At 43.4% G+C, this 12906-nt stretch overlaps 1 protein-coding gene across 2 annotated transcripts in view; it reads left to right on the top strand.

The window, feature by feature from the left end:
- Positions 1-12906, top strand: part of plxna2 (plexin A2) — a 281745-nt gene that overhangs the window by 26293 nt on the left and 242546 nt on the right. The window lies entirely within an intron of this gene.

Raw genomic sequence — 12906 nt, 5'->3', positions numbered from 1 at the left:
TGGGATGCATTAGGTTCATGCACGTTTACACTGCATAAGATATGTGGTCAAATGCGTCCCAGACCACATTGGCAAGTGATTTCAGTGATTGCAACACAATGCGTCTTGATGGTCATTTTCACTCATATTTTGTGCTGTCCACTTGTGATCCAGTCAGCCAAAAACCATGTGAACACCAGCTATAAACAGGCTCTATGAGTTTTTTATGTTCAGGCTTGTCTCGTGTCTTGCTACCATTGCTACTGTGAACAGACACAGACTTCATAAACAGCCGGTTCTTTCCTCACTTTTCCACACGAGGCCTTATCTGTGTTATTATTTCACAGAGGCGGTCTGGCTTTGGTCAAACACTAATGTTTGGCCTTCTTTGACCCTGAATCGAGTTTGGCGAGAAGACAGAGCAACAGACAATGTGAGGACCAGGCATGATGTTTATAGTCTCGCACTCCGTCTGGAAAGAAGAAGAGCGGGTCATTGGGGTTAGGCGGTTTAACTCCTAACAAGTGCTTCCACTGCAATAAGTCACAGTCATGAGTGTGAGATAAGCTCGCCAAGTGTTTGTGTGTGTGTCTGGAGCTACTGCTTGACCCTGAATGGACTGGGATTGTGGGGGGACGACGACCTGCACTGGAGCTCAGACTTGAAGAGCATCCATATTTCTGAGCCTCCTATGTGACGGCGGGAAATGTGTTTATTTCTACGGTCTTGCTGTGTTTGCCTAAAATGTCCGTGAAGGAGCGTGGCTGGCTGTAAACATCATTAACCCAGCGGAGAGAGTCCCAGAGGAAACTGTGTGCTGTCCTGGATGAATGCGAGGAATAAATCGGCCACATACACCATGCTGGCACAAACAGAGAGACAAGAAATTTGAACATTCACATATACTTTCTACTGTCAGCTCTATCTCCTGCTTTATCAATAGAATGAAAACTGGACTGAATTTTTATGTAGTTTATATGTCCTTGCCAAATGCACTGGACTGAATAATTATGTAGGAGAAAAGGTTTGTATATCTTTGCCAAAGGTACTGCATTGAAGATTCACGTAGGAGAAAATGGTTATATTTCTTTGCCAAAGTATCGTTATTTTTCTTTCCGTGCCACAACTGTGCACGCTGCCAGCCAACAGTTCCAGGATTTGGAGCCCTGGGGGGATTAGGGATCACACATACTCCACTGTCATGTTAATTGCATTGACAGATAATTGATTTTAGTATGGATACAGCTGCCCCGGCGAGCGTCACATGTCTGTATTACATCATAACTCCCATCGTCACTGCTCAGAGTCAGATCACAGCCTCTGTGCATAGATATCAGATGTCATCATAGTCGAAATAAACGCAATATACACTACCTCTCCTTACCAGCCTTTCCCCTTTAAAGCCACGCAGCAATTCACAGTTATCTCCTACATTGTTTTTGATAGAGGCGCTCAGTAGATGAGTGCGTTCCCTGCTGTGTTTTCCAGTGCCTGGGTGTTAGCCAACCCGGAGTAGCCTCATCCTCTCAGCCAGCGTGTGATTACAGAGCTAGACCAGGATATATCATACAGTCCTTAGATGAAACAGCAGCAGAAGAAATTGAAGGGATTACTTTGACTGACAGAATTCCCATCATTTTTTTCCCCCTCCACCTCCCCTAGAAACTCTTACATAACCGTTCCGGATTTTGTCTCCGCTGAGTGAAATAACAGGTCTCATTGTCTAATGAGTAGATATAGTATACATTTAGAGCTAAATAATAGCATCTACATTTTTGTTCACCTCCTTTTCTCAACATGCCCCTGCTTCTATTCATTCCTCTCGCTCTTTTACCAGTCGCCCCCGCCCCCCACTCCCTCTCGAGTGTGCCAGCCAGGCTGTGTAAATTTGCTCCAGATAATAGTGGACGTACCGTGCCAGCTTCTGGAGTTGTGGCTGCTGCTGTGGCTGTAACGGCTTGTTACCCAGCTGGAGTAATGGCTGTATGGCTCCCTCTCTTTCCTTCCTTCCTTCCTTCCTCTTTCCCCTCTGTCTGCCTGTCGTTCTTTTTCTCTCTCTCACACTAAAACTGGAGGCACTGTTTTGTCCTTCTTGCTCACTTTCACAGGCCATCATTCACTGTTTCTGTCCCCTTATCTCAATTCCTCTCCTGTTGTATTTTATGGCTCACTTTCCCCTCTTCCCTCCCTATCCTTCTCTCTTCTCAATCCCTCCAGCAGTAGTCGCCGTGGCCACTGAGCCATGCTCAAGCCTGACTCTGATCCCAATGAGACAAATGATGAAGCAGGGGGTGAGGTGGGGGGAAGAGAGTGGGGATGTACGTGGCAGCTGAAATGGAAGCCATTTTTTTCATGCCATCTTCTTCATTAGTCGGCCTCTGTGAACCGCCAATGCTTAGCACACGCTCCGTGGAACGAATGCTTAATCACACACGTTTCCGCTCACTTGCAGAGCGGGTTGTTGGTGCTTAACTCCGGATTTGGCATGATTATTTGACAGAAGGTTCGGTCCATCGGTGCCTCGTTCTGATTGGGCAACTGCACACCAAAGGTCAGAGTCCATGCTTTGTTTAGCAGAGTGCAGCTGCAGGCAGATAACACCTCTGCAGGGAGAGTGTGTTGATAAAGAAAGCAAATACATCAGCGCAAACCAGTGCACATAGACGCACACTGTGATAATACTGGTGCTCACACACGTGCACACACAGGTCGTGCTGTGGCCTGCCCTTGTTTGGGTTGCCGTCGTCTGTATCTTCTTGGCTCGGCTGCCCTCACCGTAGCTGGTCGTCTCTCTTTATGTTCAACTCTGCAGCCCATTAATGACCTGGAGTTTATGTAATCCGATTGCAGCGAGGCCAGACAAACTGAGACACTCATTTGTTTCATTCCAGTCTACTCCACACAGGACGCACGATTGCCTGCTCATTCAGACCAATGCCCCTCTGGCTGTCCTTTGCACCTGCTACCTGGTTTACCAGCCAAGTTCTTTTGTCCGCCAAGTCCATTTGTCTGCCTCAACAACTCTTAAATGTGCCATAAGATTTGGCTTGAAAGAAATAGCCCACGATATGAGAAATGCAATGTATCATGCAGGCGCAAATTGGAAGTTTAGTTCACAATTAAAATGATTGGTTTTACTAAACTGCCTGGAATTTACCATTAAATTGGGAGATTAGATGAATTTATTGTCTTCTCACATTTCATTTCTTACCATAAACTGTATAAAAAATGATGCACATAGTCACCTAGATGTTACTTGTTAGCTCGTATACTCCTGTTTTAAATGTGTGTATAAACTGTACTGGATACGGTGTTAGACATTGGTCGCAGAGCAGCTAACTTTCACTGGTCGAGCTGGCTACTTGTGGTTTATCCCTCTGCTAACTTAAATGGGGATAAAATGATTTAATAATGTGTCTCTTCCAGACTTTCAAAATGTTACTGGCATTAATAGATCAAAATGTATCTGCTGGTTTATAGACCTCTCTTTCCCAATGGAAGTCTCACCTGTCAGTCAAAGCGCACCTAGGCTAAATAACATTGAAACAGGTGAGTTATATTTAAGTTCATCCTCTGTACAGTTGTCAGTTGTCATACAGATGAAAGAGGAAATCAGCCATAGAAACCTTTTTTTGTTATCAGGCTGTAAATATGTTTATTTCTGCTGTAAAGTTGGCCATTTTAATCTCGGGTTGTCAGCCTCAAGTGGCCATTAGAGGAGCTGCAGTTTTTGGCACTTCAGCGTTGGCTTCATTATTCGGAGGTTGTTGCTAGTTCTACTTACTGCTCATACACAAATGAGGGGACAAAATCTTATGTACATCTAACAGTGTAGTGCAGTCCAATAAAACAAGATCCCAGCCTCTGTGACATAATCTTAACAATGATGTAAAACTGAAAATTTCTTTGGACTGCAGGAGATTGAGATTTTTACAGGTGTTCCTGATCTTGAGTGACGTGCTGTATATCTCCCTTTTTAAAAATTCATACAGACATGACTCATTTTCAGATTCACCAACCACTGAAAAATCACAAAACAAGGCACTTTACCTTTCATGTTGTACAATTGCATCCCTCCACATACAGCTCTCATTATGCCGCTATATTGACTCAAAGTGACAGGATCGGGCGGGATCGGGCAGCATCTGCAGCGTACTTCAGGAATAGTTAAGGCCCTCCGATTTGATAAAATGTGTATGGTGTCAATCAAAGAGCCCGATTCAGTCCCAATCTGTATGTGAGCTGAGCTGAGCTATCTGATCCTGTGGCCTCCGCTGACATCCCGCTCTGTTTATGTTCTTCGCCCGCCGAGGATTCACCCTCTTCTCGCTGAGGCCCTTTACAATTTAGATTTATGGAAATACCTCCTAATAGAAAGCTGCTTTCACAGGATGACAGACAGCGATGATGAGGCGTGCACCACATAGCTACTGCTGGTGGGACTGCCTGAGAAAGATCACGCCTCAGGATTTAACCCCCGATTTAATAAGAGAAGTACACGGAGGCTGTTAGTTGTGTCAGCGGAAACAAGGATTGAGAAAAGAAAGTGGGATAATTTATGTAAGTCTGTGTCTGTCTGTGTGCTCCCAAATATGTGCATGCCTTTGATTTTGGACGTGGTTATGTGTACGTCTGAGCTCGTAAAAGAGCATGACAGTGAATGTGCACGTCTGTGTGTTTTGGAGGAGGTGGCGGCTGTGGGAGGGGAAACAAAAATCATTAGAATAACAATGACTGTAATCTCTCAGTGGATGTCATAGGTTTTAGGCGTAATACCAGCGCGTGTTTGCTCAAACAGAGTTTGAAGTGTGTGAAGCGGGAGGGGGGCTCGGCACAGACGGGGTTAAAGGAAAAGATTAGATACACGTGCCCTTGTTTGCATTCAGGGATAAGCAGCTATGCCGAGACTCGATTATTCTTGTGTCATGATGTTGTTGTTTTTTTTTGTAGAACATTTTTAAATGTGTGTGAGAGGGTGTGTGTTTAAAAATCTTTTATACGCATTCAGTGGAGTAATAACTCTGAGAGGCTGAGGCGTAATGAAGTACTGCGTCTGCTTTCAATGGGCGCAATTCAGTGAAACTGAAGGCCTCGCTGCTGGCCTCTAAACTCAGATGTCATAAGCAAGTGCGCTGATGTGGGTCACTGACAAAGATAGTGCTATTAAAAAGTGGATGCAAAGTGTTCTGTTAGAGTGCCTTTAGAGCACATGCTTAATTGTGGACAAGTGCGCATTAATTTACTATGCACTACTGAATTACAGCTGGTTTAGCAATCGCTCAGAGCCCAGCACACAAGATAAACAAAAACATTAAGAGGCAATGTTAAAAATTGTGCAATGATGGCTTTAAATTTGCAGCAGCAGTGATTAGACTGTTGTGATTTTATGAGCAAACACAAACACATCCAAATATTTCCTTCATTTAAGGTTCTGCATGCGACATTAGGAGTATTAATGCAGCAGCAAACCACTATTTGCTATTTACAGATAATGTGAAGTAACGGCATTAGCGAACAATTAAGTTGTAATGCTTCTCTGTGGTTTGTTGTGGTGCTTGAGCATGTTAGTACATGTATGTATTAGGGTGCAGCTGAATTCTCGGATGAAACAAGTGTCTAGTCCGCATTAATATACTTTTTTACGAGAACAGGTATCATTCAATGGAAATGTGTCAGTGTGTTCAGTTTTTTACACTGGTGATCAAAAATGATCTGAAGGTCATTACTGAGTTTGTTTTGTAAAAAAGTCTTCTAATGAATATTGAATGTAACTGCTTCTGATGAACCCATATCAGTTTCAAAGTCTTAAAACAGCTATACTGATGAGTCAAGTCAAGATCGACTTCGGGTCATGAGCATTGGTCTTGTGGGTGAAAGTTTTGTGTTTGTTTGACCCGTCAACCACCCCTCCCATCCACCCTTTAGGGACTTCTTTGATCTTTATGAACAGTACACAGACATTTTATGCTTTTCATACTACGTCACCTCCGTCACCGTCAAGTATGGGTGTAATAAGCTGTTTGCATGGTCGACCAGTATGGCCATTTCTTCAGTGATAGTGGGCTCACTTCGGCTATCGGGACAGTGTTCTCACTGTAGCTCAGGGCCCATGCCTTGGTTCCCCTCTGGCTAACATTGCTAGCTTTGTTGGCACTTTGTTGCTGCTGTTTAATTCTGTATTTGGATTTAGCATCACCTGTGTTGAGAATTGGGTCCAGACAATTCAAGTGCTCTGATTTTTGCATAGCGCTCCTTTAATTTATGAAGCAAAATCTACTACTCCTGACATTACAGCACAGGAAACCAAACAGAATGAAATGATAGCAGTTACGGTGTGGCTCGTGGTTTCTGAGGGTGCTATCCCCCCACTTTGCTACTGTGTCGTTTCCTTGTGGTGGCTGGAAGGACGGATGGAAGCAGAATAGACGTGTGGAGTTTGTTGGAAGCTGACAGATAGCGCTGGCACTGGAGCAGAGAAATCCATTTCCCATTGAGACAAAAGGATGTATAAATATAACTCCAGCTCAACAACTCAAGATGCCAGAGAGTCCTCTCATTATCTCTGCTCTTGATAGCAGCAAAGAGAGAAGACTAATGGACTAACCTCTGCTGCTAATCGCTTTTTTATAGGCTCCTATAGAAGAAGATCTCCCTTTAGGGAAGATTAAACTTTCTATTTTTACTGTGCAAATGGCCACATCGACAGAAAAGCTTACCACGCAGTGAGCAAAAAATGTTTTAAACCTTTTACTTTTCTCGATTGGCGTATTTGTTGATATTTGTTCCAAGCTGTCTCTTTGATTTGCAGTGTATCTCTTTTACTTAAGCATTAGGATTTCACGCTTTACATTAATGACTCAGGGAATAACACATTAATCCAAGGCATGAAATTACAATCTCCCATTTCCGTTTCCTATCCGACAACAATGGATTTAGCACCGTAAACGGATTTTGGTTTATGTTCTTTATCTTTCGCAATACAATTGCTGTAAATATGAATTTAGGAGATCAAGCAAATTTGGCTGCATTGTTAAGAAGCTTAGGATATGAGGACAAAAAGGGAAAAAAAATCAAAAAGCACAAAAGCACAAGACCTGCTGCCTATTCCAGGGTGACGGAGGTTTAGAGCAGCTCACGCTCCAGAGGCCACTTCCCAAAGCCTGTTCTTCCCTGATTCAGTGTGCTGGCTGCTGCACTGCCCTCAGGCCGCTGTGTTCACAACCCTCAGTGATGGTTTGCTTAGCTTATTATTTCACATTTTCTCATTTCTGGCCTGTTCTGTCTCCTGCTTCTTTTCATGAGATAATCAGACACAATGCAGCTCCCTTTGACCACAGTTGGCACGGTCACTGCATCTTGCCCAGTGGCTGGGGAAATCACCAGCATTTCAGCACAGGGACACCACAACCAGACACAGTGACAGCCAGTGGGACCAGTTTGTTTAACAAGCGCTCAGAAGCAGCCCGTTTGAGTGTGCCAAAGCAGTGTTTTGTGTGCCTGACTATTCATTATGAATGGGAAGTTTTGCAGGAAAAAAAAATCCTGGCTTTTCTCCGAGCCATGATCACAGCTTGCGTGTGTGCTGGAATGCGAGTGCTTTTTCTGTCTCCTCTGACTTGATGCTCATCTTTCTTTTCCTTCCATGTCTGCCAACGAGATTGTCAGATAAGTGAGAATGGAAATCAACTGACAATAACCATGATATTCTGAGTTTTTTGGCACTTTATGCTCTTATGTGATGTAACACAGTGGAGCGGTTGACAGTTTGTCATCATGTCAGACCATCTTTCTTCTTGTGTCAACAAACTGAACTTATTTCAGAACCAGGACTTGTTGTTTTTGGTGTTGTCAGAGACAGATAAATATTTATTGTGTGTTAAAATGTTGCTGATATTGCAAATTGATGACATAGGCACAGATGTTTCCAGCTCCCTCTCTGTCAACACCACAAAATGTGTGCTAAATTTGTGCTACATTTATGCTTTTATGTCTATTTGGCAAATGTTTATGGTGTTTTTTGTGCTTGGTGTTGGACAGTGGTGATGTGTGGCTTCAAGTCACTCAGGATGAGGAAATGAGCTTGTAAACTCTCCTCCTGCTGACTTCTGCTTGCTAGCCAGGTCGAGATTTTCAAATGTGACATCAGAAAACATTGAGGAAAGTGAAAAAGATGGGTGCCGGCCAACTAGCACTCTGTTAGCCATTGTACAGGTGTGGAAAATAAACTGGACGACCTCCATGCCGCACCAGTGTCCAACAGGATAGCTGTAATATCTTGTGATTCACCAAAACTTGGCTAAATCCGAGAAAGCACTATTCAACCAAATCTGACAGAGCAGAAGAGTGTGGGAGAGAGGAAGAGGAGGTTACTTGGGGTCAGCTTTGGTTTTGGGACTGGTCTCAAGAGCTCTCGCTCTTATCTCAGAATCTTCCACATTTTTACCCGGTTATATCTTGGTCGTTGACGAAGAGGTAACAGGATTTTATCTCTATTTTTACTTTGTGAAGACATTTCTCAAGGTGCAGTGACTGTATATACTCATACAGTTTGGCAATAAAAAAGTGAAAGAAGAGGAATCTTCATTTGTTTTCAGTGGCTGTTTTTATGGGGAGATCTCAGATCAGTTCCTGTGGTTTGCATGTTCCATAGTTTATCTTATGGGACTCGCACTGGTTTGGTCTTGGTCTTCGCTCAGTCTAACTTATAGGCTGCATAAATAATGGATGTAGCAACCATGATGTCATCCATTGGTTTGTGAACTGCCGTTTTGAAACCTCAAGTTCAGTATTTCTGCTGCAGCCATCTTATGTTTTGGAGCCAGAAGTGACCATATTTGGGCAAGAGTTTGTGGAGGAGCGAAGGGTGGATCTGACTCTAGACTGTTGCAATGCAACATAGACAGCCTGTTACTCAAACGGCCTCGCCCATAAATATACGTAACTTTGGGCCTTTATAGCCTCGGAGGTTGCCACTGGGTCTCGCCCTGACTTGGTCCTTTGTGTTGATTTGGTCTTAACCCCTCAGAATCTTAGTTTTGTCTCAGTTTCAATACTAACTGGTCTTGGTCATGACTTTGTCTTTTCTGTGGTCTTGACTACACCGCCGGTTCTCACATAGCAGGTGCAAAGTTTCAAAGCTGCTGACTGATAAGTGCAATTAAACGCTAAAAAATGCTGCCTCTGTTCTACTTTACCCGTAATTCTATTCACTGCCAACACAGTCATGCCCTCTTCTTTTTCTCGGTCAATAGGTAACTATGTTTAAGTATGAATCACTCCGGGGTGCATTTATATGTTAATTTCCTTCTCTGTGATTCTGACTCTTCATAAACAACAAAAAGACGCAGCTTTGAACTACAGACCACGAGGGGTGATCCGGTGTTGTTCTTATTCTTTTCAAGTCCTCAACTGCATAGTACAGAGAAGTCTCTGTCAAGTGCAACAAAGCAGTGGTCATGCAATCAACTTAAACAAAGACTTCATTGCCTCTGTTACCGCAAAAAGCAATATGAATGGATAACCTTTGTGGAGCTTTTTTTATTTACGCCATTCACTCTTTTCCTGCCTCTGCAGCTGTTGCCACAATATGACGGAGTGATGCATATATTTCTCCCCACAACTGTGGAGGAGGAGGGAAATAAAAAGACGAAAAGATGGATGGGAGTAAATGTTGTATACACATATACGATTAAGGGGCGTGGGTGTAGCAAGAGCTCTAAAGGCCAAAAGGCTGCAGGGCTTGAGCAAAAAGCTGGCTCAGCAGGAGGCTGATTATACCACCAAAGGGATCCACTTTGCACATCGAGCATGTACAAACTCAAACAAAGGAGCATGGCAGCGCGAAGGCAGCTGAAAGTGAGGGTGGGGGTCTGGCCCTGGCTGCTTTTCTAGAGGCAATGGCACTTTTATGACCATGCTAATAAAGTGCTGCTGGGATGGAGCGCCTCCCACACCTCCGCCTGCGCACACGCCAAGAACAGCTTGACTGGGCCTTAGGACCTGTGTTTATGGACACATGGATCAATACACTCCCTAAGGGTCTATATTTAAGTCGGGGCTGAGTAGCGTACCCGTTGATCAAGGGGGAGGGGAGGAGCCCCAAGATGGCCATTACCAAATCTGAAACGAGGTCTATGAAAGGGCAGACACGGTTCAGGGAGAATCCTGAATCAGCTCTGCAAATCAAACCTGCCTCCAACACATAGTTGCCTGGATTTGCAGCAGGGGCGTCTCATTCAGTCGTTGTGTCAAGTACAAGTATAGACGGATTATTAGGTTTTTTTCATCATTAGAGATCTGTTATTAATGAAACGGGAGAGGATGGTGCAAAAAGGGAAAGGCATATCAAATATTTCCTGAAGCACTGGGGAGGGACTTATGTTTTTTTTATTTTGGCTTATGGGAGTGGCATACAACTTTAAATGGCAGTATCTTGTATTAATTTTGCCACAGATTTTGAAAATAAAAGCATGTTTTCTTTAAAAGATGTTGCCTTTTTTCTCTTAAAATGGCTTTCTTTTTCATTCTTAGTTTTTTTTTATTTTATTTTAATTTTTTTGACATATTTCAGTGATTTTTAAAGAAAACATGACTTCCAAACCTGCAGGCCTGCATATATAAAAATCACAAAATACACCATTTACCATAGTCTTAAACTGTAAAACCCGGAATAATTGTTGAATTTTTAAGTTTCTGGCAGTTCTTGAAAGCAACATGTGGAACAAACGCCTCATGCATTTTCCTCGTGCTAGATCCAGGGCTTTTTAAAACATTCGGGGCCAACGCCTCGGATGCCGAGGCCTAATGACGCCACTGATTTGCAGCATCTCTCCACACAGCACTCCTTTCCCTATCTTCACTTGCAAGTGCTTGTTAATTCAAGGCGCAGTCGCTGATTATTCCAGCCACATCTTTCACCCTTGATTCTCCGTGCCCTCACTGCTGGAAATGCAAATCTGGAGCGTGACAAACGATGTAGGGCCGTCTCTGACACGTTCGAGCCCCTGGCGTCCCCCATGTCGCTCCCCAGCTTACCTCCTCCAGCGCCGCAGTAATTACCCTTGTTGGATCGCTACGCCTAATCATACTCGATTTTGGGATGCACTGCCATTGTCTCCACTTGTTAGCCCCTCACATTGCTCAGTTCTGATAGAGTACACTGATAATACTGAGAGAAGGAGGCACACACACAAACACACACACATACAGTATATACTGTTGGCTGGTGTTTTTATGAGGGAGCTATGTGCAGAGCAGTAGCTGATTCATTTAAAGATGATTGTTGTGGCGCCAGTGATTAATCCCTCCACGATCTGATCATGTCAGCAGGAGATGAATAGAATAAAAGGATTAAAAAAAAATGTAATGCAATGTTTAGAAGAATCATAATTAATAGGTTCAGATCCTGTAAAACCCCTTAAAGAGCAGAGAGCAAGGGGAGGGGTGTCTGGAAGTGGCTCCTAATTTGTTCTCACTTTGTTCCAGTAATAAGAGCCAGGCCTTCCTTTCCAATGGACGAGATAATTAACTCCTGGGGACAGACAGCACCGAGTTCGGTCTCTTGGTTTATGGTGCACAGAGAGAGATCTCTGCAGCCCCGGCTGAGCGTGGTTGCATAAATTGCAGACTTTGCTTGATGTATGTTTTTACAGATAGATACGGAGGGGGGACAAATGATAGGAGTGTTGGTTGATGGGTTGTAGTCAGAGGAAGAAATGTGAGGGAGGGGGTGAATGTAGAAATTAAATAAGGAGGCTGATGTTTTAAAGGGAAAGAGCACAGGGATTTGAGCTTGTGTGCTTATGAATTTGACAGGGTTTTATTCATAGTTATGGTCGCAAATGCTGCTATTGTTAATGTTTTTGAGCTTGAAATCATTATAGCTTTGTCCTCCTCCACTCAAAAATGTGTTTTTTCATGTTTGTGTCCCTTCAAATGAATGACCTTCACTATAAAGTGCTTCAGTGAGGACATTTTTCTGTAGGCTGTTAGCATCACCTTGGCTCCCTTGTCAAATCGCCAATGGGATTTTTTCATTAGAATTTGGATTATTGCAGAAAATAAGCTCTGTGGAAAACAAAAGTTTATAAAACATAGCCTACGTGTTTTGTTCAGCTAGGTAATCTTCACAAATGAACAGCACGTATTTGATAACGAGCTACACCATGGTCACATGACTTAACATCACAATCACAATAAGGCTGTAAGATGTGTCTCATTTAGCCACTTGTTTGCTACCTCCTCAGAATTCACAAGTGGGTTATTTACTGACGTACTTAACCATGTAAAACAAAATGTGAAAGTCTCTTCAGCTTATGTCAGGTATCTAACCAAAAAAAAACACTCAAAAAACCCTTTGACTTTGAGACGAGGACACCGGGAGTGCTAGAATGCCAACCCATTTCCAGGTTTTAGGACTCATTCCTGCACTGCTCTTTTCTGACTTTTATCTGTGCAGAGTTTGTCACTAGAGAGCTGTTTTCACATTCCTCTACTGAAGAGGCCATGTCTGTGCACTGCCCCGAAATCTTACACGCACGCTGGGCAAGTCACTAAAACGAAAGCCAATACTGTCTAATACAGGAAACACATACCAATGGAGGAACAGACTTTGACACATCACCGGCAAAGAAACCCAAAACCTCCAGCCCAGAGCAGACTTGTGAGTACAGACAGTGAGAGTTAGTGTAGCCGAGCAGCCTGGGTTCACCTAACTCTATAATTAATGAAACATAAAGGGGATGGAGACAGCTCCAACAGCAACTGCTGCCCTATATATGCATGAACCCCCAAAACAGCAGAAGTTTACCCCATAACTTTCTCTCGGCTCTACAGCAACTTAAAAGGTACACACAATAAAGAACGTCCTGTTAAATTAGCATTAGCATAGTGTAAGTTATGACAGCAAAAATGGTTGAGTGAGCTGTT

This window comes from Plectropomus leopardus, chromosome 9, assembly GCF_026936395.1.
Source record: "Plectropomus leopardus strain MGB_pleo_1.0 chromosome 9, ASM2693639v1, whole genome shotgun sequence".
In the NCBI taxonomy this organism is placed as follows: domain Eukaryota; kingdom Metazoa; phylum Chordata; class Actinopteri; order Perciformes; family Serranidae; genus Plectropomus; species Plectropomus leopardus.
Note: the sequence above shows the minus strand (reverse complement) of the source record. Positions and strands in the feature narration are given on the sequence as shown.